At 39.9% G+C, this 23,533-nt stretch overlaps 1 long non-coding RNA gene across 2 annotated transcripts in view; it reads left to right on the forward strand.

The window, feature by feature from the left end:
• Gm19272 (predicted gene, 19272) overlaps positions 1-22,893 on the forward strand; it is a 77,659-nt gene extending 54,766 nt beyond the window's left edge. The window contains exons 4-7 of one of the 2 annotated variants that reach the window (NR_167656.1): positions 11,296-11,442; positions 13,478-13,607; positions 14,466-14,562; positions 22,546-22,893. This is a non-coding gene — a long non-coding RNA (predicted gene, 19272). The remainder of the gene's footprint in view (positions 1-11,295; positions 11,443-13,477; positions 13,608-14,465; positions 14,563-22,545) is intronic. The other variant, NR_167657.1, reaches the window with a different exon arrangement.
• Positions 22,894-23,533: the final 640 nt, after the last annotated feature.

The raw sequence follows: 23,533 nt of genomic DNA on the forward strand, positions 1-23,533 counted from the left end.
TATCTGTATGTAATTTCCTGGCCTCCCTGTCTAGCTGTATAAAATAACCCCACTTCCCTGCTCAACTGAATATAATAAACATGCTGAGCCCAGACCACAGTATCCCAGCTTTTCTGTCCATGTGTTTATGTGTCTGTGTCTGCCCTTTCTTCGTTCCCTCACTGTCCCAGTTAGGTCAGTCCCTGGAGCCATGCCAAACCTCAGCAATAGTGTCTTTTATTGCATTTTCCTTTGAAGAAGCTGGACAAGGCTGGGTAGCAGTGGCACACACTTTTGATCCCTGCACTTGAGAGGTGGAGGCAGGTAGATCTCTGTGAGTTCAAGGCCAGCCTGGTCATCGAAGTTGGTTCCAGAATATCTAAGGTTACACAATGTAACCCTATCTTGGAAAAGAAAACAAACAAAAAACTGAACAAGCCCAGTTAGATTATCTTTCAAATAGACTTAAAGTTTCTGAAGTCTATGAGAACAACACACAATCTGCTTTTTAAATTTACATGTGTTTCAGTTGCTAAATTCTCTTAACAATTATTTTGTTTTATGTATGGCAGATACCTTGCAAAATGAAACAAGTTCATCTGTTTAAGCATCAGGGGTTGTTTTCAGATTCAAGATTTTTATCTGTGTTACAAAAAACATTTTTTTTTTTCAGATTTAACCATGTCACCTAATAACTTTAAAAGTAGCCATCACTGTAATATTTAAACAGCACAAGTGTTAAGTAGCTTAATTTTAAATTTGACCATGGTAACATGAGAAACTTGTTCATGTACCTATACATTTACATTAATATGTACATGTCAAGAACATCTATATATTTTTCTACTGTTCTGAAAGATTTTCCCAAATCAATAGCTTCTGTTACAAGGTATTAAGTTTGTAATTGTCAATGTGTTGTCATAGCCTGTTCCTCTAAAATAAATGGTCACTGTGCCTTGTGAAGCAAAGATTTTCAAAACTTAAAAGGCAAACTATACCTATATTGCTTCAGGGATAGAGAGATCTTTATCTTCAAAACTAATGAACAAAAAAAGCACAATCACTCTACATCTAATTCCTTCTCTTTTTACTTTTTCTATGGGTTATTGGATGAGAAGACTTGCTGGAGGCATCTGCTGTTCCAGGACTCCTTAACTAGCCAAAGTCCATGTTTAAATGCCACAGCCCCACTTGGGGACAGAAGAAAGCAATCATAAATGGGGAGGGTGGGAAGGACCTGGGAGAGAAAGGGGGGTGCTGATCTAGTATTGGCTGAAGGAAAAGAACTGAAGCCCTGAGGGCCAGCAGAAAGAATGTAAACAGGCAACCTCAGGAAATAGGAGGTTACTCCCCACACACACAATGCAGCAGAAACCTGGGAGGCGAGAGATTCTCAGAACTCACAGGGAGGGACCTTAGATGAAATGCCTGGAACTTATAGAGCCAACCTCCAGCAGGAAGACAGGACATCAAGTAAGGGATGGGGTTGCCATCCCACAGTCACCCCTCTAACACATAATTGTTTCTGTCTGAAAGAACTACAGGGATGGAAATGGAGAGGAGCCTGAGGAAAGGAAGGTCCAGTGACAGGCCCAAAGTAGGATCCAGCTCAACGGGAGGTCCCAAGGCCTGACACTATTATTAAGGCTATGGAGTGCTCAAAAAAGGGGTCTATTGTGACTGCCCTCCAAAAGACCCAAAAAACAGCTGAAAGAGTTGGATGCAGATATTTGTACCCAACCAATGGACGGAAGCACTGATCGCTAATTGTTGAATTAGGGAAGGCTGAAAGAAGCTGAGGGAGAGGCTGTAGGAGGACCAGCAATCTCAATTAATCTGGATCCCCAAGATCTCTCAAACATTGGACCACCAAACAGACAGCATACACCAGTTATTATGAGGCCCTCAACACACATACAGTAGAGGACTTCCAGGACTGTGTTCATTCAGAGATGAAACACCTAACCCTCAAGTGACTGGAGGCCCCAGGGAGTTTGGAGGTCAGGTGGAATGGAGGGTAGGGGCATCCATGTGGAGACAGGGTGGGGTGGGGAGGAATTGTAGGATGTACAACAGATGGAAGGTGGATGGGGGTTGGGGAGCTAGATCCTACTTTGGGCCTGTTGCTGGACCTTCTTTTCCTCAGGCTCCTCTCCATCCCTGTAATTCTTTCAAACAGAAACAATTATGGGCCAGAGGTGTGACTGTGGGATGGCAACCCCATATGGGGTGTAAAAAATAAATTGAAAAAAAAAAGATATATCAAAATGACAGGACTGGAGAGACAGTTCACTCAGTAAACGTATTTGCTTTACATGTCCAAAAGCCTGACTTTGATACCTAGAAACAAGGTGAGAAAACTGGATATGGGATCATGTGCTTGTAATCCCAGCACTGGAAAGGCAGAGCCAAAAGGATCAGTGTCCAGTCTACTTGGTGAGTTACAGGTCAGTGAGAGACCTTGCCTCAAATAACAACAACAAAAAGCAGGTTTTGTGTGTACTTCCATTGTCTCTTTGAATTTATGTGTGTATAAGGACTATTGTTGTAGTCCAGGTGAGAAAGTTAAAGATCACTATGTATATAAGGCCAAATTAGAATTCTTTATTAGCTAGTTACCAAAAGCAGGCTAGCACTTTGAAAAAATTCTAGGCATCAAAGTTTATATTGGTTAAAAACTACATTGCCATCATGGTTGGGTGTAGTTCAGGGGAACCTGTTAACTTCTGTTTTGACTATACTCTCACAATATTCTGGTTACATATCTGGGCCATGGTCAGGATCATGAAAAATTCTGAATGTGTTGTCAAGGTGGATATGACTGATGGTCTGGAAACAAACTAAGCAGACACAAAATGGAGTACAGGTAAGATCTGTATGAGAAGTGACCTCAGTGACTTCACTGTTGTGTCTGGAGCAGTCTCTTTACATGGAGTCAACCATCACCTCTGGCTTTTACAATCTTTATGCTGCCTCTTCTGCATAGATTTCTGAATCTTGAAGGAAGGGGTTTGATGAAAATATCCCACTTAGGGCTGAGTGCTCCAAAGTCTCTCACACTCTGTACATCTTCCAGGTACAGGTCTCTGTGTTAGTTCCCATCTACTGGAAGAAGAAGGTTGTCTGATGAGGGCTGATTGTGGCAGCACACACATAACGTGCACAGGTTTTAACCAGACAAAACTCCCACCCTGCAAAGGGGAAATGAATACAGATCCCCACCCCTAACCTAGAAGCTCTTTGCAGTTGATATATGTTGGTAAAGGGAAAGTCAGTTTTCTCCAATGAATAACACTGTGTGTGTCAAGGCCACTTCAGGACAAGCCCCAGACCCAGAAGTAGTTGCTCAACACAAAATGTTTTGTTTTGTTTTGGTATTTTTATTTTTTTTATTGTTGTTTGCTTGTTTTGTGCTTATCTTAGGGGTATTTTGGAGAGAGAGAGAGAGAGAGAAGGTAAAGTTGGGTGAATAGGGAGGTAGGGAGAATGTGGAAAGTGTTGGAGGAAGGGAAAGAATATGATGAAAAAACACTGTATTAAAATTTTAAAATAGACTCCAGCACCAGGGTGCCTTGTCTCACGGGACCTAAGACTGCATTAACTAGGGAAGCAGATAACCTGGCCTGATCAGAGGCACAAGTCCCTTCTGGTCCACTCCAGCACGGGGGTGCCTTGCCCACGGAGTCTCCGGACACCCGCAAGGACCCACACTGGATCCCCCACCGGATCCTAAGACCTCTGGTGAGTGGAACACAGCTTCTGCCAGGAGGCAGATTTGAACACGAGATATCTGGGCACCTTCCCTGCAAGAAGAGAGCTTGCCTGCAGAGAATACTCTGACCACTGAAACTAAGGAGAGAGCTAGTCTCCCAGGTCTGCTAATAGAGGCTAACAGAGTCACCTAAGGAACAAGCTCTAACCAGAGTCAACTATAACAACTAGCGCCAGAGATTACCAGAAGGCGAAAGGCAAACGTAAGAATCCTACTAACAGAAATCAAGACCAGTCACCATCATCAGAACGCAGCACTCCCACCCCACCTAGTCCTGGGCACCCCAACACAACCGGAAAGCTAGACCCGGATTTAAAAGCATATCTCATGATGATGGTAGAGGACATCAAGAAGGACTTTAATAACTCACTTAAAGAAATACAGGAGAACACAGCTAAACGGGTAGAAGACCTTTAAGAGGAAACACAAAAATTCCTTTAAAAATTGCAGGAAAACACAACCAAACAGGTGATGGAATTGAATAAAACCATCCAAAACATAAAAAGGGAAGTAGGAACAATAAAGAAAACCCAAAGTGAGGCAACGCTGGAGATAGAAACACTAGGAAAGAAATCTAAGTGGATCAAGGAACTGCACATAAAACCAGAGACACTGAAACTTATAGAGGAGAGAGTGGGGAAAAGCCTCGAAGATATGGGCACAGGGAAAAATTCCTGAATAGAACAGCAATGGCTTGTGCTGTAAGATCGAGAATTGACAAATGGGACCTCATGAAACTGCAAAGCTTCTGCAAGGCAAAAGACACAGTCAATAAAACAAAAAGGCCACCAACAGATTGGGAAAGGATCTTTACCTATCCTAAATCAGATAGGGGTCTAATATCCAATGTATATAAAGAACTCAAGAAGGTGGACTCCAGAAAAATCAAATAACCCCATTAAAAAATGGGGCTCAGAGCTAAACAAAGAATTCTCACCTGAGGAATACCGAATGGCTGAGAAGTACCTGAAAAAATGCTCAGCATTCTTAATCATCAGAGAAATGCAAATCAAAACAACCCTGAGATTCCATGTCACACCAGTCAGAATGGCTAAGATAAAAAATTCAGATGACAGCAGATGCTGGCGAGGATGTGGAGAAAGAGGAACACTCCTTCATTGTTGATGGCATTGCAAGCTTGTACAACTACTCTGGAAATCAGTCTGGCGGTTCCTCAGAAAATTGGACATAGTACTACCAGAGGATCCCGCAATACCTCTCCTGGGCATATATCCAGAAGATGTCCCAACCAGTAAGAAGGACACATGGTCCACTATGTTCATAGCAGCCTTATTTATAATAGCCAGAAGCTGGAAAGAACCCAGATGCCCCTCAACAGAGGAATGGATACAAAAAATGTGGTACATTTGCACAGTGGAGTACTACTCAGCTATTAAAAAGAATGAATTTATGAAATTCCTATTCAAATGGTTGGACCTGGAGGGCATCATCCTGAGTGAGGTAACACAATCACAAAAGAACTCAAATGATATGTACTCACTGATAAGTGGATATTAGCCCAGAAACTTAGTATACCCGAGATATAAGAGAAGAAGAACGAAGACCAAAGTGTGGACACTTTGCCCCTTCTTAGAATTGGAAACAATCACCCATGGAAGGAGTTACAGAGACAAAGTTTGGAGCTGAGACAAAAGGATGGACCATCTAGAGACTGCCATATCCAGAGATCCATCCCATAATTAGCCTCCAAATGATTACACCATTGCAAACACTAGCAAGCGTTTGCTGAAAGGACCCAGATATAGCTATCTCTTGTGAGACTATGCCGGGGCCTAGCAAACACAGAAGTGGATGCTCACAGTCAGCTATTGGATGGATCATGGGGCCCCCAATGGAGGAGCTAGAGCAAGTATCCAAGGAGCTAAAGAGATCTGCAACCCTGTAGGTGCAACAACATTATGAACTAACCAGTATCCCGGAGCTCTTGACTCTAGCTGCATATGTATCAAAAGATGGCCTAGTAGGCTATCACTGGAAAGAGAGGCCCATTGGACATGCAAACTTTATATGCCCCAGTACAGGGTAACGCCAGGGCCAAAAGTGGTAGGGGAGGGGGGGGGCGCGGTTAGGGGGGACTTTTGGGATAGCATTGGAAATGTAATTGAGGAAAATACGTAATAAAAAATATTTTAAAAAAGTTTTAAAATAAAATAAAAAGATAGGAACAGCATGTGAGGAGTTATATCTGAGGTGGCCCTCTGGCTTCCACCTCTAATGCATGAAGATATATGGGCATCTAAACACATGAACATGCACACATGTATGCACAAATACTATTTATAGCAATAAATTTTCAGCTTAAATTTCATCTCCTTTATGTAAAAATCGCTGATGGATTCCCACACTTCAGGCAGATAGAATGGTTCTGTCTTCCTTCCTTCTAGAAGTATAACAAGAAAAGAGATATACTTGGAGAAATAAGTTGAATTCCATGCAATCTTTAAATGAGAAGAATGTATAGGTTGTTGAGATGGACTCAGTTGAAAATAGAAATCCAAAGTCTTGGTTGGCCATGGTGAAACAGTGTGGCTTTAGAGATGGCAGGGCCGGAGCTGCCAGAGCCAGCAGTAGTTAAAGAGACACACGAGCAGAGAAAGAGTATATAGAAGGCAATAGTTAAAGATAAACTCAATTTGCAGTGCAGATTCTAATGCAACGTAAGAGATGTGCAAGAGAAAGGAAGTTAGAGACAGAATAGTACCAGATGCTCAAGAGCTATAGCCTTGGGGGTGGCTTGAGTACATGTTCAGAAAAAAGGCCTACTGAGAACCCACTCTTGTACCTGCCCAGACATATCTGCAGGATCTAAAAGGATTCAGTGGGCACAATGGAAGGACTGCATATATCCTTTATTTCATTAGTTTTGTGTGAGTCAAATTTATGTTATGTTGTGTTTTCCCCAAACTAATTTGGAGAAGGCACTGAGAATTCTACAGTTGGATCCACAGACAGCAGAAAGAGAAAGTAATATACTTCCTCCAACAACCTCATACCTCCTAATAGCACCACTCCCTATGGACCTATGGGACTCTTTTGTATTCAACCCCCCACATTCCATTACCTGGATACCATTGGAATGTAGCCATATCAAAAGGCAAATTATATTTAGTCTAATTTCAAAAGTTCCTATAGTCTATAACAGTCTCAAACTTGTTCCAAAGTTCAAAGATTCTTCTGAGACTCATGCAATCTCTTCACTGTAATCCCCTATAAAATCAAACAAAAAAGCAGATCACATACTTCCAACATATAATGAGACAGAACATTCTAGAAGGGTGGAAAGGCAGCATAGTAAGAAAATATGGGACCAAAGTAAGATCAAAAACAAGATAGCCAAACTCCAAACTGCATTAATGTCTGATGTCAGTGTTCTTCAAATCTCCGACTGGTTTTAGCTTTGTTGACTGCCACACTTTCTTTTGGGCTGGTTCAGTTCCCTGTTACCAGTGTTCCTTGGCAGACATTCCATGTCTTTGGCATCTCTAACATCTTGTGATCTCTAAGGCAATCCAGCTTCACACAATGGCTACTCTAGACGTTTGTGAAGGGGCACCCCTGACATATGCCCAGCCTTAGTCTTAGATACTTTCCTTGGTCTTAGAGGGAGCTTCCATATCCCCTTTCTTCTATATCATTGACTGTAAAGCCAGAACCACATGGCTGAAGCTGCCAAGTTCTTCTGCTGCTTTGTTGGGGCTGGAACATGACCCTTTCATTCAATAAGATCTTCATCAGCTTTCTGTTTTTGATGGTTTCCTTCACTTCCTAAGCTTAGTTGCTGTAGAACTCATTCTATAGACTAGGCGGCCTCCAACTCAGAGATCATTGTCTGCCTCTGAGTGCTGAGAATAAAGTCGTGTACCACAATGAATGGTTCTAAGCTTTTCTTAAATTATTTACACAAGTTTGAAGCTGAGCTGGGTGGAATCTTGCCCTAAAGTTGCCACTCACTTCTTTTCTATTTTTCTTTATTCTATTTCTCTCCTTGAATGCAGAATTTAGCTTTATTCCACTTCCTGGAGCCCCTTTTCTCCTTAGACAGTACATTCTGTACTTTTCCTTGCTCAGCTTGCTCCTTTTCATTACAGATCTTCTCAAGAATAAACACTAACAATGGAGGAGTGTTCCTCTTTCTCCACATCCTCGCCAGCATCTGCTGTCACCTGAATTTTTGATCCTAGCCATTCTGACTGGTGTGAGGTGGAATCTCCAGGTTGTTTTGATTTGTATTTCCCTGATTATTAAGGATGTTGAACATTTTTTCAGGTGCTTCTCAGCCATTTGATATTCCTCAGTTGAGAATTCTTTGTTTAGCTCTGTGCCCCATTTTTAATGAGGTTATTTGCTTTTCTGGAGTCCAGCTTCTTGAGTTCTTTACATATATTAGATATTAGTCCCCTATCTGATTTAGGATTGGTAAAAATTCTTTCCCAATCTGTTGGTTGCCTTTTTGTCTTATTGACAGTGTGTTTTGCCTTACAGAAGCTTTGCAATTTTATGAGGTCCCATTTGTCAATTCTCGATCTTACAGCACAAGCCATTGCTGTTCTATTCAGGAATTTTCCCCCTGTGCCCATATCTTCGAGGCTTTTCCCCACTTTCTCCTCTATAAGTTTCAGTGTCTCTGGTTTTATGTGGAGTTCCTTGGTCCACTTAGACTTGAGCTTTGTACAAGGAGATAAGAATGGATCAATTCCCATTCTATTACATGGTAACAGCCAGTTGTACCAGCACCATTTGTTGAAAATGCTGTCTTTTTTCCACTGGATGGTTTTAGCTCCCTATTGCATATGCCAACAAGATTTTGCTAAAAAGACCCTGATGTAGTGGTCGCTTGTAAGGCTATGCCAGTGCCTGGCAAACACAAAAATGGATGCTCACAGTCAGCTATTGGATGGAACACAGGACCTCCAATGGAGGAGCTAGAGAAAGTACCCAAGGAGCTGAAGGGGTCTGCAGCCCTATAGGTGGAACAACAATATGAACGAACCAGTACCCCCAGAGGTCATGTCTCTAGCTGCATATGTAGCAGAATATGGCCTAGTCGGCCATCAGTGGAAAGAGAGACCCCTAGTCTTGCAAACTTTACATGCCCTAGTACAGGGGAATGCCAGGGCCAAGAAATGGGAGTGGGTGGGTAGGGGAGCAGGGTGGGAGGAGGGTATAGGGGACTTTTGGGATAGCATTTGAAATGTAAATGAAGAAAATACCTAATAAAAAATTGGAAAAAGTTAAAAAAAAAAAAACACTAATAACCACAGGACAGAGCCCAATTTAGCCTCAGGCAGATTCTTCAGACAAGGGCAAAATGCAGCCACTTTCTTCACCAACATAGCACAAGAATGACCTCTAGGACATATACTAATATTCTTCTCTCTGAAACCTCTTGAGCCAGGCCCTACAGTTCAGATCACTCTCAGGACAACTGTCTTCCATGTTCCCACTAGGATGGCCCATTAAGCCCCATTTAAAACACTCAACTGCTTTTCTAATTCAACGTTCCAAAGCTCACATTCCTCTAAACAAAAGTGTGGTCATGCCTATCACAGCGATACCCTAGTACCCCTGGTACCAACTTCTGCTTTAGTTAGGGTTTCTAATGTTGTAAAGAGACATCATGACCAAAACATCCCTTAGGGGAGAAAAATTCATTAGGGCTGGTTTATAGTTTCAGAGGTTTAGTTCATTATCACCATGGTGGGAAGCATGGCAGTATGCAGGCAGAGTCGGTGCTAGAGAAGAAGCTGAGAGTTCTACATCTACATCCATAGGCAGCAGGAAGAAAAAGTGACACCCTTCTTCCAACAAACCTACACATTCTAATAGTGCCATTCCATATGGGCCTATGGGGGCCTTTTTATTCAAACCACCACACAGTGACAACAGTGAAACTCCAGAAAACTGGCTCCGCAACGGAGATGTAAAGTGAATGGGACCAGAGTCCCTCCAAGTATGGACATTACTTCTGAGTTTCCCTTCGATACTGTTTGAAGTTAGACAGTTTTGAAACTTGCCACCAGCATCGGTGTGTGACACACAGACTGCTGCATAGACCCAGACCTTCTCATTCAGTAGCCCCAGGGAGAGTCTGGAAATTCACATTTCTAACAAGTTCCCATGGAATACTGATGCTGTGGTCAGGTCAGTGCCTTTCGAGAGGCAGTATAGTAACTGGGTCTTCAAGGGTTCTTTCTTAAAACTTTCAAGATACATCCCATTTCTCCATTCTCTTTTATAACAGCTTGGCAGGAAGGATTGGCCACCTCCTCTCTTCATGTCTATATTTCCTATATAAATCATACTATATTCTTTCATGCTAGGATAACGATCACTCCTGCATTGCCATAATTTTATTCTGCTATTTAATCTCAAAGTATTCTCTTCCCAGCGGTTGGGTGGGAATGATTCTGCCCTGGTTGTTTCTCTATTTCCTTTGCTCCATCCTTCCCTCTGCATTTCAAATATGCATATTACAGATCTTCAGTCCCTTCTTTCCCTCATGTATATGAACTTCTGGGTGACCTCAACTTAATTTGAATATCATTGCCATACCAATGAATACTATACGATGACATTGCTCCACATTACACACTCTCTGCTTTTGGCCTAATGTGCCTAGGGTGCTATTTATACTGATGTACCTCTACATTCATTCATCTGTAGAGATGCATCTCTACAGAATACACATTGATTCTCATCTAAATTTCTACAGCCTGAATGAAAACTCATGTTTTCCTCTCCCTTGACTTCTCTCCAAAACTCAATAACAAAATATCTTTTTGCTTATGTCTCTTAATTTCCTCCTTTCACAAGCAGCCCTGTGACTGAATACTTTAATTTATCCACATGCCTAAACACATTTTCTGTAATTACTCCCAGTGCTTCTCATTGCTTATTTTATTCTCTGAGTCTCTTTGAGATGAACTGTGCATAACAGATGATATAATTTTGTATGGAGTAAAGATAGTTATGAAATATGAAACGAAGAGTCATAAAAGTATCTTTGCAGCAGCAAAAAGAATATCTATATATGTACATATATTTTGAGTGTGTATAGATATATAAATATCTATGTGCATATACATATTCATGTTCTTTTTCTCTATATATAAATATATGTGTATATACATATTCATATTGTGTTTGTGTGTGTGTCTGTGTATCTGTGTGTGTGTGTGTGTGTATGTGCACATCTATCTGGGAGACAGAATTGTAAATGTCATCTTCATTTAGAAAGACTTTTGTTTAGAAATTTAAGTAAGATGTTTAGCTAGGTATGGTGATTTAAAACTCAATTGAATATATTACTTTTAAAAGATTCATCTTTTTATATAAAACTATGATATGGTATAAGTATATCAAATTAGTTAACATAAAAGGATATTTTAAAATCTACCAATGTAAGAACAAATCAGACAATAATCAGAAGTCTCTAGGACTTATAGTTCCACTGAGGTACTACATAATTTAAATGTAATTCAAGCTTTTGTTTCTCTCTGTTATTTGTTTACAAAAAATCTGAGGCTGTATCATCTATGAAGGAAAGAAGCTGTTCCTGCTCATAGTTCTTCAGGTCTATGCAGGATGCCAGCCGCTCCTCAGCTCTGGTGAGGGTCTCATGGAGAACAACACAAGGATGCGCCAGAAATGTGTCCACGAGAGGTCACATGGTAAGACAGGAGACCAGCGGATTCAGAGGCTAGGATTCTTCTGTTTACAACCGTCTACTTTTCTAGGAAGTAACAAGCATCCCATGGTACTACGTTAATTTCTCCAAAAGATAATATACTCAGTGGCCTAATTACTACCCATGAGACTCCACTTCTTAAAGAATCCGTACCTCCCAATAGCATCCTATGTAGAACTAACTTCCTATATGAGCCCGTTAGAGGCATGCTTAAGCCTTATCCGAACCTTAACAGTAATATTGGCCAACAAGCATGTACAGTAACATTAGGCAAATGTATATGCTTGATTCCCATGTGAAACCATTCCAAAATATACACCAAATGGCCAGTGCACAACTGCAGTTGATCAAAGGATTCATTTGTTCTTCATACAGACACTGGATTTCACAACCAATTCTCGGTTACCAAGAAATGAGGCAATGTACATCCAAGTGGGTTCTAAGAATTGGCAAGGACCAAACAGTAGGATTAGAAAGAACACAGAGGTCTGGTATAGAGGTTTCCTATTTATGTATTAGTAGTTAGCCAAAGTTTTTAATTTTTCTTCAGGCTTTTTTGTTGAGAGAGAGAGAGAGAGAGAGAGAGAGAGAGAGAGAGAGAGAGAATGAGAATTTTTCTTACAGGAAATACAAAAATTTCGAAGTACTTTGTAGAAAGCCACATGTCTATCCTTGTCAATATCAAGTCACTCATCCATTCAGCTGGCATTCATGAATTACCATTTCCAACTGCAGGAGCTTATGTTTGTGCCTTATAGAAGCTCTAGAATGTAAGCAAAATCTACTCCAGTAGAAACGGCTACTCTAAACTCTTTCCAAAAATATTTCTCCATTATATCATGAGTAGTTTATGATTTCTTTTGTTTTTTTCCCATCATTTCCAAGTAAAAGCTAACATGATTTTTTTTGTTTTTGTTTTTTTGTGTGTGTGCTATAGATTAGAAAACATCCACATTCATTCAGTTCAGGTTTTCTAGCTACAATTTCTCATAAATAGATATTCTCTCCATATCTTATGATAATGTATGTAATGCATGCCAGTTGAAAAATGAATAGATGAACAGAAAAAGATATTGAAGCTAAGTGATAGTCATGCAGACTTGTTATTCAAGCACTTGAGGAGACAGAGGCAGGAGGATTGCATAAGTTCAAGGTTAGCCTGGGCTATATAAAAAAGTTTCAGGTCAGCCTAAGATATAGAATAAAACCTTGTTTCAAAACCAAAGGACAGAGAGAAAAACAATCAGATGAATATAATGGATATTGAGAACTCCAGTGGTAAAATAGATTTCAGGTCACTGGTATGGGAGGTTATACAGTTACAGCAATACTCACAATTCCCACTTCAGGCCTTCCTAATAACATGTGGGAAGCTTGGGCACTGGTGGGATTTCCTTCCTCAAGTATTCTGTGGATTTTCAAAGTAATGGCTTCTTTCATGTGCTTAGAACCCATGTCATTATTGCTATATACTTCAGACATCTTGCTACAACTATCATGCTATTGCTACCTCTCCTTGTAATTTCTGCTGCTAGCAGGAAGTGGGCAAGAAGGAAAAGTATTCACCAGGGCTCTTGTAAGTCTATAGGACACTGATTTCTTTCTTCCCAGCGGCTGCTTCTTTTCTTAATGCAAGCCAATGTCTGATGCATCTGAACTCAGTCTAAACAGTGTTACACAGACATGAGAGCAGCATTCAAATGCATGCACAGGCAAGTGTGAGTGTGTGTGTGTGTGTGTGTGTGTGTGTGTGTGTGTGTGTACAAAAGACAAAACAATTAGAATTTGAAAAGATGAGAATGTCAGGAAGCAGAGTGAGCAGATTGTGATGAGGAAGGAGAGAAGAGAGACCATCACTAAGTCCATCATTGAGAAGGACAACTGGGGCCTGTTTAAGGAAGCAGGGAAGCAAATCGGAATCACTGTTATGAAAGGCAGGATACTGGGAGACTTAACCATTGAATGGTGTCCTCCATTGGCTGAGGCTGGCCTTAGATGGTGACTCCCTGAACTTCCAGCCTGACTCTGCATTTAAGCTCACCAAGCTGTGGAGCTTTGGAGAACACCTGGTTATAAAGAGCAGAGAGGAAGTGTGGAAAGCTACAGAGAACTCGAGCCTGTCCACCACAGCTGTAGCCGGAGCCAGAGGTGAGTTAGGACATAAAATACATCTGTGGCAACTGGTCTCAATGAAATTCAGTCCAGTAGTTAAGCCTGTAACTTCTACCTAGTACGAGAGATAGATAATTATAATGATATATATTAATAGGGAGTCACTTTAGGACCAAACATTTGTTCCATTGCAAAGTGCTGAATGGCCACAAAAAGCAATTTACTGTGATCTGAATCTGCATCTCTGCCCCACCATTTATTGGTGGAACAGTTTTACAAGTGTTTCAATTTTTCTTATCCTCCATCTTCATGTCTACAAATCAGTAGTTTCTTCATATCGAAGTCTCTTCATGGGGCTCTGACGCAAGCTATATGAGATAACCATGATCAGATATACCTAGTCCAGCACCATGAAACTATCCTTGAATTTGTAGAACAGAATTATTTTTTCCTCTAGTCCTCATTCACATGAAAGAATGCTTATGCTATTCAGAGTTTAACAACTGGCAAATAGGGGAAGCCATTTTCACAGATTCTCATAAACTTTATTTTAGCTTGCTAGTTATATCACAATTATCCCCAAGCCTGAGGGATACAAAACTACTGTAAGTTGATGGAGAGACATGCTTATGCTCATTCTGCTGACCACTCAGCAATGTCTATTCATCCACTGACTCTCAGACCTTGGGAGACAGGTGGATTCTAAACATCAGGGGAAAAAAAACAGTCATAAGAAAATATAGCCATTTCCACGATGCTTAGCAGTATCTGCTGTGGAAGACAAGTACTGGATTCTGGATTTTATTTTAGATTATTCCTAATCACAGCCAGGATCAGAAACTTGTACTCAATAAACTAGCATACCTCCTTTTTATTTTGTCACTGATTTTACAGGTAACCTTGCAGGTGTCCAGATGGGAGGGCGAGCAGAACCACTCAACACTCAGGTGGACGTCCATACTCAGTGGTGGATCCAGGAACTTCAGAACAGGTGTTCTTCAGTAATTTTTCTTACAGTTTCTCCAGGGCACATGTATTTCATGTGACGGTCTCGTCCTTCCTCTTTGGTCCTTGTATATATGCTCAGAAAGGCCCTATCCAACATTTCACATAGAGTAGGACTTCAAGGAGTTGCTGACACCACCAGATAACATGATAGAAATCAACTTGTTTACATGAAAAATACAAAACAGACATATCAGCACAATCAAAAAAATGAAGTCTGCCTACACATTCAAATGTGAAATATTTGCATTACTGACTGGCTGATTTATTATATTACATAATTATAATATTAAAATAACAACTCATCAAAAATGAGTGGCAACTTCTAAGCAGAAATAACTCATTGATTCTCATTAAATAACATTATTATAAGTTACTTTGTTGTGGCTATGCTAAACTGTTTTTTTTTCTGTTAGTTTATGGGTTTTTAAAATCATTTTATTCATTTACATTTCAAATGATATTTCCCTCCTTGGCTTCCCCTCCACAACCCCCTTTCCCACTCCCCCTCCCCCTCCCCTTTGTCTCTATATTTATCAGAGCTTGAGTGTCCAGCTTGGCATGGAATTTTATTCATTTTCTTTTGTCTCCCATAAATGATTTGCCACCTTGTCTCCAATGATCTAGTGAAGTCAGATTATGTTGTAATAAGCACATTGTCATGGCATGAACACTATAGGGTTCAGGATCCCTAAATTCCTTAATTCTTGACAGGAATTAGCATCCTTTCTATTCTTGGTCTTCTGATTTCCAGAAGTTTCTGAGGTCACTATCCAAAAGCTCCTTGGATTTCTCTAATCTGGCTTTTCCTATTGCCAACAATTTTAGGCTCTTTTCCTGTTACTGTGAGAAAATACTCAAGAAAAGCACCTGAAGGTAGTAAAGGTTTGGTCTGGATTAGAGTTCCAGCGTAGAGTCCATGTGACAAAAGTCAAGGCAGGAGATACTGGAATCAGTTGGTTATATCACAACCACAATCAGGAAGCAGAGAGCAACAAAAGTATGCTGTGTTGGTTCCCTTTGTCATTTTGTTCGGTTATGGATCCTAGCCAGGACATGGCATCTCCATAGTGGGTGGGTCTTGTTGCCTCCATCAACGTCATCAAGATAACCCCAACAGACATTCCCAGAGGCCTGGCTCACAGGTGTTTCTAGGCTCTATCAGGTTGACAGCATTAACCACTAAGCTGCTGGTTTACCTCTTCTAAGGCAGATGTGCCTTCCATTAGCCTATCATTCCTAACCCCAGTTGTCTTAATAGCTTAAGAAAAGATCACCTTCCGAGGGGATGTTTACAGACATCATTTCCATCTTCCAGGAACAGCCAGTGCATTTCAGGCTCAGGGTGGTTTCCTATTCTATTTGCTTTTGTTGTTCTTGTTTGTTTGTTTGTTTGTTTGTTTGTTGTTGTTGTTGTTGTTCTTCTTCTTCTTCTTCTTCTTCTTCTTCCTCCTCCTCTTCCTCTTTGTTTCCTCTTCCTCTTCTTCTTCATTACTGTAAAGAATTTGAATGTATGCCTAAAGGGTTTGCTTCTATGTTAATTCCCAACAACAATCATGATACTTCCTTACTTCTGCAGGACTAGGCTGGCTCACTAGTGAGGTTTTCTCCAAGGATGTGCTCCAATATCTGCTCCACAATACTTAAATAGCTTCACAATACATAAATATTTAAGTACTCCTCTGTAAGGAGCGTTCTGTTTCCATATGTCAAGGCAGAATCTTCACATAAAGCATGCATTTTGCTCCCTGTTTTCAATGGTTTTACTCTGTAGAGTTTCTCAAATTAATTCAATACCCACTTTAAATTAAATGGAAACTTTAATGCTATGGTTTGCTGTGCCATTTAGATTTTATGTGTTGAGATGCAATTCCAACTCTACTTGGCACGAAGTATAGACACTGAATCCAACTATGATGTATAAGCAAGGGTCCTTGTGAGGTAGGTAATGAGAATGGAGCCTGGAACGTGTAACACTGGTGACTTTATAAAGAGGACAGAAATCAGAAGGAATGTGCATAAGCTTCCTGCCTCTTACCATGGGGTATCATGCAGCCTTAGACACTTCAACAGAAGGTCATCACCAGATGTGACTCCTCAATCATAAGTCAAAAATAAACCTATTTTGTTTTTTATGTTATCTAGGTTATTTTGCAATAATAATGAAAAGTGGATTTCTATATGCTTATTATGAAGACAAATTTTGAGCTGGGTATGCACACTTATAATTACCTTATTAAAGAGGCTGAGGTCAGAGTACAGGAATAAGTTTAAAGCAGGCCTAGACTAGACAGGGAATACTGGGTGAGCCTGAGCTACACAAGAGTCTGTCCATAAATAAAAACAATATAAGGTAGTTATATTAATAAGCAATGACTGAGGTATAATACATGAAGATATGCACACATATAGCAGAACTTTGAAAAATGATAGTGACCCAAACACCCACATGAATAAAATGTAATGGAGAAGAAACAGAGAGAAGATCACAGAGATCACAGCTTAGCTCAAGCCATTTTGTCTTTAGATATACTCACTAAACACTGAAAATTTGGTTTCTTGGGATATTTGCAGAGTAAATCTCCATTGGAGATGGCTGCATAAATGAGACTAAGACACATTAACCTGGGAGAAAATTTCATTGAGATCCACCCTTAAACAAAGAACTAGAGGCAAGTAATGGCTTCTGGGAGAATTAGCCTCTCCCAGGGATGAGTCTCCTTAATGGTTGTAATGGTTGTACACCGCATGGTGGTCAGTTCTGAAACCACACACACACATACACACATGCATGCACATACTCACACACTCATACAACAAAAATGAACTCAGCCAGCAGGTCATTTATGTACATATTTGTACATACAAATACATGCATGTGTGTGTATAAAACAAAAATTAAAATAAAACAGGCTATCAACTTGAGAGAGAGGGGAAAACATGGGAAGGACTTGGGGGATAGGAGATGGGTGGTGCTGGAGGGAGAAAAGGGAGGAACAAAAATAATGTAATTCTGTTTCAACTAAAAACATTTAAAAAAAGAGAGAGAGAGATGTGGTCTTTTCTCTTATCACAAAGCAAAATGAGAGTAAGTTAGATAAATTTAAATGCTAATCCATGATGCTAGACACTCAAATTAGCGTTCATTTAGTTAGAAAAAGTTTTAAGAAAGATCATAAATTCAAGTTCACATTTCATCTCTTTATCTGCCCCAGGAAAAAGAATCAATGACATTTTATAATATCTTACAAGTGAAAAACATTAGCCTTTTCTCTAGAGGTGATCTACTACTTACTTTGGAAAACGAAACTGGGTGTTCTATAGCCACTTTGATAATTTTAGCACACAATCTACAGCTAACATCTCCAAACCTTACGTTTCTCTAAGTGGTTCTGTACTTAAAGCAGGATGAAGAGCCTGGCAAAGGCAGATTTAGAACGTAAATGTAGCACTCATTAGCAGAGGAGGGGGAGCATAGCACAGCTGTTAACCTAGGACTGCATTGTTTCATAAGTGGGACCCGTGGGAAAGGGGGGGGGAGGGGAATAATGTGATACATCCAGGCTGCTCAAGCATGCAACCTCACTGCTGTTCTTATCCTCTGCCTGCTTGTTACACACCTAGGCTGCCAGGGCTGCACAGAATTGGGAGCAGAGACTCCTCCTGTTGCACTGACTGGTGCATTTTTCCTCTCTATGTATGCGTGTTCTGAGGTGCTCTGGCTTTCTTTGTGGTTTGTTTAGTTCTCCCTATACAGGACAGGCAAGTCTACAGGACAGGCAAGTCTACAGTACAGGCATAATCGATACCTTTGTTATACACACAATGAAACAGAACTAGAAAAATCAATTTTCCAAGATCTGCTAAACTGGCTTGTAGAGGAACTGGCATTCCAACTTATTTATCTCAGTGCAGAGTCTGTGTTACGATTTTATAAATGAAGTGCTTGAGGTCCAGTGCAAAGATACCAACATCGGCTGTCTGTCTTAATGCATTCTTTAAAAAATAAAATAAGAAAATAGTAGAGTTTATTTTCTAAAAACATATCTCCATTCAATAGAAAACATGTTATTGGGCCCCTACTTGTATTGAGGGCTGTTTTAAAATTTAAGCTTTAACTATAGGATTTCACAGGCCTTATCTTCATCCTTCACAGCTTTTGATAGGTAGAAGAAGTCTTGCTGTGGGACAAGATGAGGTAAACCAGACATGAGCATTTGTGCCAGAGATTTTGAGCAAAAAATAAGCATGAAAAGTTGCATGGAATGAAGAAAAGCTTCAAGAAATGGCTTTGAAAGTCCTTTCAGTTCCATCCCTTTACCTGTTTGAAGTACCACATACCTCTGTTATTTACTAAGCATGTTTTCAGTTGCTGGAGCATCAGTGTGGGAAGAAAGTATCTTATTTCGTTAAACTCACATCTCAGTTTCAAGAGATGCAAATGGTCAACAATCCATAATGGAACTACATATTGACCTTTCCCTCTTTCCCTCTCCATAATCTATTTAGCTTCTGCTTCCACCCTCTCTGGAACCCAGAATACTGAATAATACTTTTTTTTTCTCCTGGTCATACTAAAGCAAACACCAAGACTGGAAAGAAAAATCCCCTGGTCTACTAAAGAGAAAAGAAGATTTAATAGAAAGTCTGACACTAGAGGGAGACCCTGTGTCTATTCAAACTGGAGTCAGTAGAAAGGACTTTGTGATAAGAAGGGTAGAGGAAGCTTTGAGACCTGCATGGAATTATACTAGACAAATGACACAGGGCATGTCTGATAGGTAAGCTGCAATGTCAGCTTGGTAGGATTTAGAATCACCATGGAAACACATCTCGGTATGTCTGTAAAGATGTTCTCAGGAAATTTTAACAGGGAAGAGTAGCCCTTCAGGTGGGTGGTACTATCCATCAGGCCACCAGGATAAAGAAAATAGAGAAAGTGGGCTAAGCACTCATCCCTTTCCTCATGCTGACTGTACGTGATGTGACCAATCTCTCACTGCCACATCCTTCCCACCACGTCCTATACAAACCTTCCTTCTTTCCCTCCTTTCTTTCCTTCCCTCTTTACATTGTTTTTGCCAGGCAGTTCTTTGTCACAACAATGTGTAAAATAACTGCCAATAATGTATAATATATTTATAATACAATAATATGCAAAATGGCCTTTTATAATGTTAATTAACAATATATCTGTTAAGAATATAATAATGTACTATTTACTTAAAATGCCTTAAGGATCTGTGCCTGGGAGTTTGGAAGTTTGGAATGATTCTAAACTGGAATCGAGATATTCTACTATTTTGTTATTTTAATCGTGACCATTCTGTTAGCACCAGGATTCTTTTGCTAGTGACCCTTCTGCATAGCTGAATCTGGAGCTATGCCCTGTATCCAACTTCAGTGTCTCAGTCTGTTTCTCCCACTACTGTCTACCCTGTCACTCACACCTACAAGCTTTTGGGATAAACTTTCAAGTCCTAGTCAGCTGACCTGGGTGTGGGAAATCCCTCTCTAATCATCTTTTCCCTAATATAAAGACATCTGGTTTATTACCAGGTGAATGATCTGAGTTGGTGTCTATATTAAAATAGACCCTGCATCTTCTGTAGATAATAACAATGAATTTAATATTGTATCGATGAACCGGGCAGTGGTGGCGCATGTCTTTAATCCCAGCACTTGGGAGGCAGAAGCAGGTGGATTTCTGAGTTTGAGGCCAGCCTGGTCTACAGAGTGAGTTCCAGGACAGCCAGGGCTATACAGAGAAACTCTGTCTTGAAAAAACCATATATATATATATATATCGATGGAAACATGCATGTCCTTGCACCAATTCAAATTATAGCAAAACACATATCTGTCTGAAAGAGTAAGGATTATTTAATTTGTGGGTCTAAGCTACATGTTCTAGGAACTGGCATTCACTTTTATTTACCCTCTAGTGTAGAATTCTCATTTGGAATTCTCTCCTGGTTTATGTGGGGAAGAACCATGCAAAGCATAGAGGAAATAATTTAAGGCGGGTTAGGCAATGGGTGTGATACATGCTAACATGGCACACTACTTAAATTAGGCACAGAGAAATATCTAGAAGAGACATTCAGAAACAATTTCTAAGAGGTAATAATGATCAAACTAGGTATGAATGTGTCTGTTGTACATTTTCTGTATACTCAGCATCTCCCATCGGTACAGTAGAAGAGGCACACATGTATCTAGATACCATTTTCTGTATACTCAGCATCTCCCGTCGGTACAGTAGAAGAGGCACACATGTATCTGGATACCAGCTAAAGCACATAAGCCATATATCTTGCTGACTCTAGTTTAACTACATGCTTGAGAGCAGTTGATCCCATTGTAACTTATAAAGTGCTAACTATTAGAGGTTTTTTAGAAAAGTATTTTTCTCTAAAACAGAAAAGCTATTCAAAATTGGAAGATGTGTAATATATAAAAGATGGTCCTGATTCTAAGTCACTGAAAAGACTCATGTACATCTCCTTTTACTGGTGCTGAAAGTTTCTACAAATTGCATTAGAAGTCAATATCCACCACTCAAAACAATGCCCATCTGGGTGATTGCTCGGGTACACAGCACTACCTATGGTCCAACATACACATGCCCTTCACTGATTCAACTGTTGTGACAGTCTAGCTCCAATAAGCTACACACATCAAACATTATGGTCTTTATTTAAAACCATGGTTTTTGTTCGTTAGTTATAGCTGAAAAGAAAAGTTGAAAGAACTGAGGTGTGAGGGTTCCCTGAATTTAAACTTAATGTACTTTAGATGTGGAGAGCGCTTGTCAGGAAGTCGTCACTGTGCTGAGGTCTGACTCAGACAACTATTTCTGTACTAGTCTCCCATCAAGAACAAAGCAGTCGTATCCTTATCAGCCTACCCCCAAATCCATCACGAGGATATCATTTTCCTCTCACATCTCTGTAAGGTATTTCCTGCCCCTGCTATATGAGGGGCCTCAAATTACTGTTGATAAGTACATCTCTATAGATCACTATTTGTACCAATTCAATTGCTGGTGGGAAATATCACCTTTAGGAAAAAAAGGAACTGGAAACATTTTTTTAATTTAAAAACTGTTGTTTTCATATTGAGAGATTTACAGTTTTAAATGTTTTAGGTTTTATATTCTCAATCCTCCAATTTTTAAAAAAATTTTAACATATGCACTTAAATTAATTGCAAGCAAGAAATGTAAGAAAAGAGACATTCCTGTCCTTCCTCACTTGAAATCAATGAAATGATATGTATAAACATGAAATTTAATGATTAAATGGATGGACTTAAAAAATCTTCTCAGAGTCTTTGCACTTGTTAGAAAAAGTACCAATCGAGTCCCAGGGATAACCACAGCTCTCAGACTCTCCCCTCCAGCATGTGAAGGAGAAGCAAGATGCAATGTGACAGGAAGAGCTACTTAAGAGACGGCCAGCAGGATGCTCACTGACCCAAAAGAATTTAACATGCAGCATCCTGGAAAGATAAAAGAGGCTGTAACTGATGAAAACCTTGATTTGCTCATTAAATTATTCTTTCAAAGCTGCAAAGAACACTGTGTTATCCACACCACATCTGAGCCAAGTGAGTCCGCTCTATATAAGTGGTCACATGTCAGAAGCACAAGGCAGGAGTGGCGGAGAAGAGGTAGTGCAAAACCCCACCCCCACCCGACGTGGCTGTGTGCTGCCACATGTGCATTTGTGTTAGGTAGTTCTCAATTGATTTCATGGACTTCTTTTATTAGGTAAATTGTTACTCTAAGGAAGTGATTTTCAATCCTAAGAAATCAGTAACTCAGATACTTTAAAGTCATAAGAAGGATTGATATATATTAACAACAGAAATCATCAAGTCTTTGAGAAGGTTCAGTGTCATAGTGGAACTGTGCACTGTAGTGAGAACCAACTAACTTGTATTCAAATCCATATTTCTACTATAGGTAAGTGACTTTGAGAGCCCCTGCAGTAGTTTGGACATGGTTGAAAAGTAAACAGATGCAGCTGTCCAAAACAGAAGAAAAGAGATTCTCCTCTGACAATTGTTAGATGTCATCTCTTGGATGTCTTCATCCCTGGAAAAAGTAATAGTCTATAAGAAACTACTCGATCTCAGCTCATCTAATCAGATAGAAGCCAAACTACACTGAGGAGCCATTCTCTCACCTCATCAATCTTGCACAAGAATGATTTAATTGTCTCCTCAATGTATGTCATTCATGGGAAAAATTCTGTGTTCAATAACATCAGCTGCAGAAGCTGGGAGTCCTATTAAAGTTATATTAGACACAGGGGGCTTCTGTTGGTGGTTATCTTTTGTGGGTAGGTTGGTGGGGGTTTGTAAGAGGGGTTGCTTAGAATAATGGTCTATAAAACCTCATTTATCTAATAGATGTGTTTCTCGTGGTTCCTTTTGTAAGTAAATGTGACATTCTGAATTTTTCCAAGGGCTACTGCCACTTCACTGATTGATTTAGCACAAAGAAACCTCCTTGTCTACAGGGGCAGTGGATACATTGGCCCACATAGAATAGAATCTTGTTTCCCTGACTTCCAGCTCATGTCTGCAGAGGATCACAGTTAAACAATTATGACAGTGTCCCACCTTGGAGCCTGATAATAAGTCTTTCTATGCATACAATGAGCACTGCACCATTCTATGAGGCTCTAGTCATACAGATGCCATGTTATTCTGGGTCTGTATATTCCAGTAAGAGCTTCCATGAGACCTTTTAAAGAGTGTAACTCTTCAAACTCAACTCTTTTTATTAGACTTTAAGAAGTAGGATAGGGAACATTTTGTCTTTATATATCTTGACTTACATTTTTCTATCATAATGTGAGAGTTAATCCTGCAAAGTAGCTTCCATGCAATTACCTTAAAAGCTTTGATGTATATTTAATTGATTATCATTCAAAGGAAATTATTTC

Source organism: Mus musculus, chromosome 6, assembly GCF_000001635.26.
Source record: "Mus musculus strain C57BL/6J chromosome 6, GRCm38.p6 C57BL/6J".
Lineage (NCBI taxonomy): Eukaryota > Metazoa > Chordata > Mammalia > Rodentia > Muridae > Mus > Mus musculus.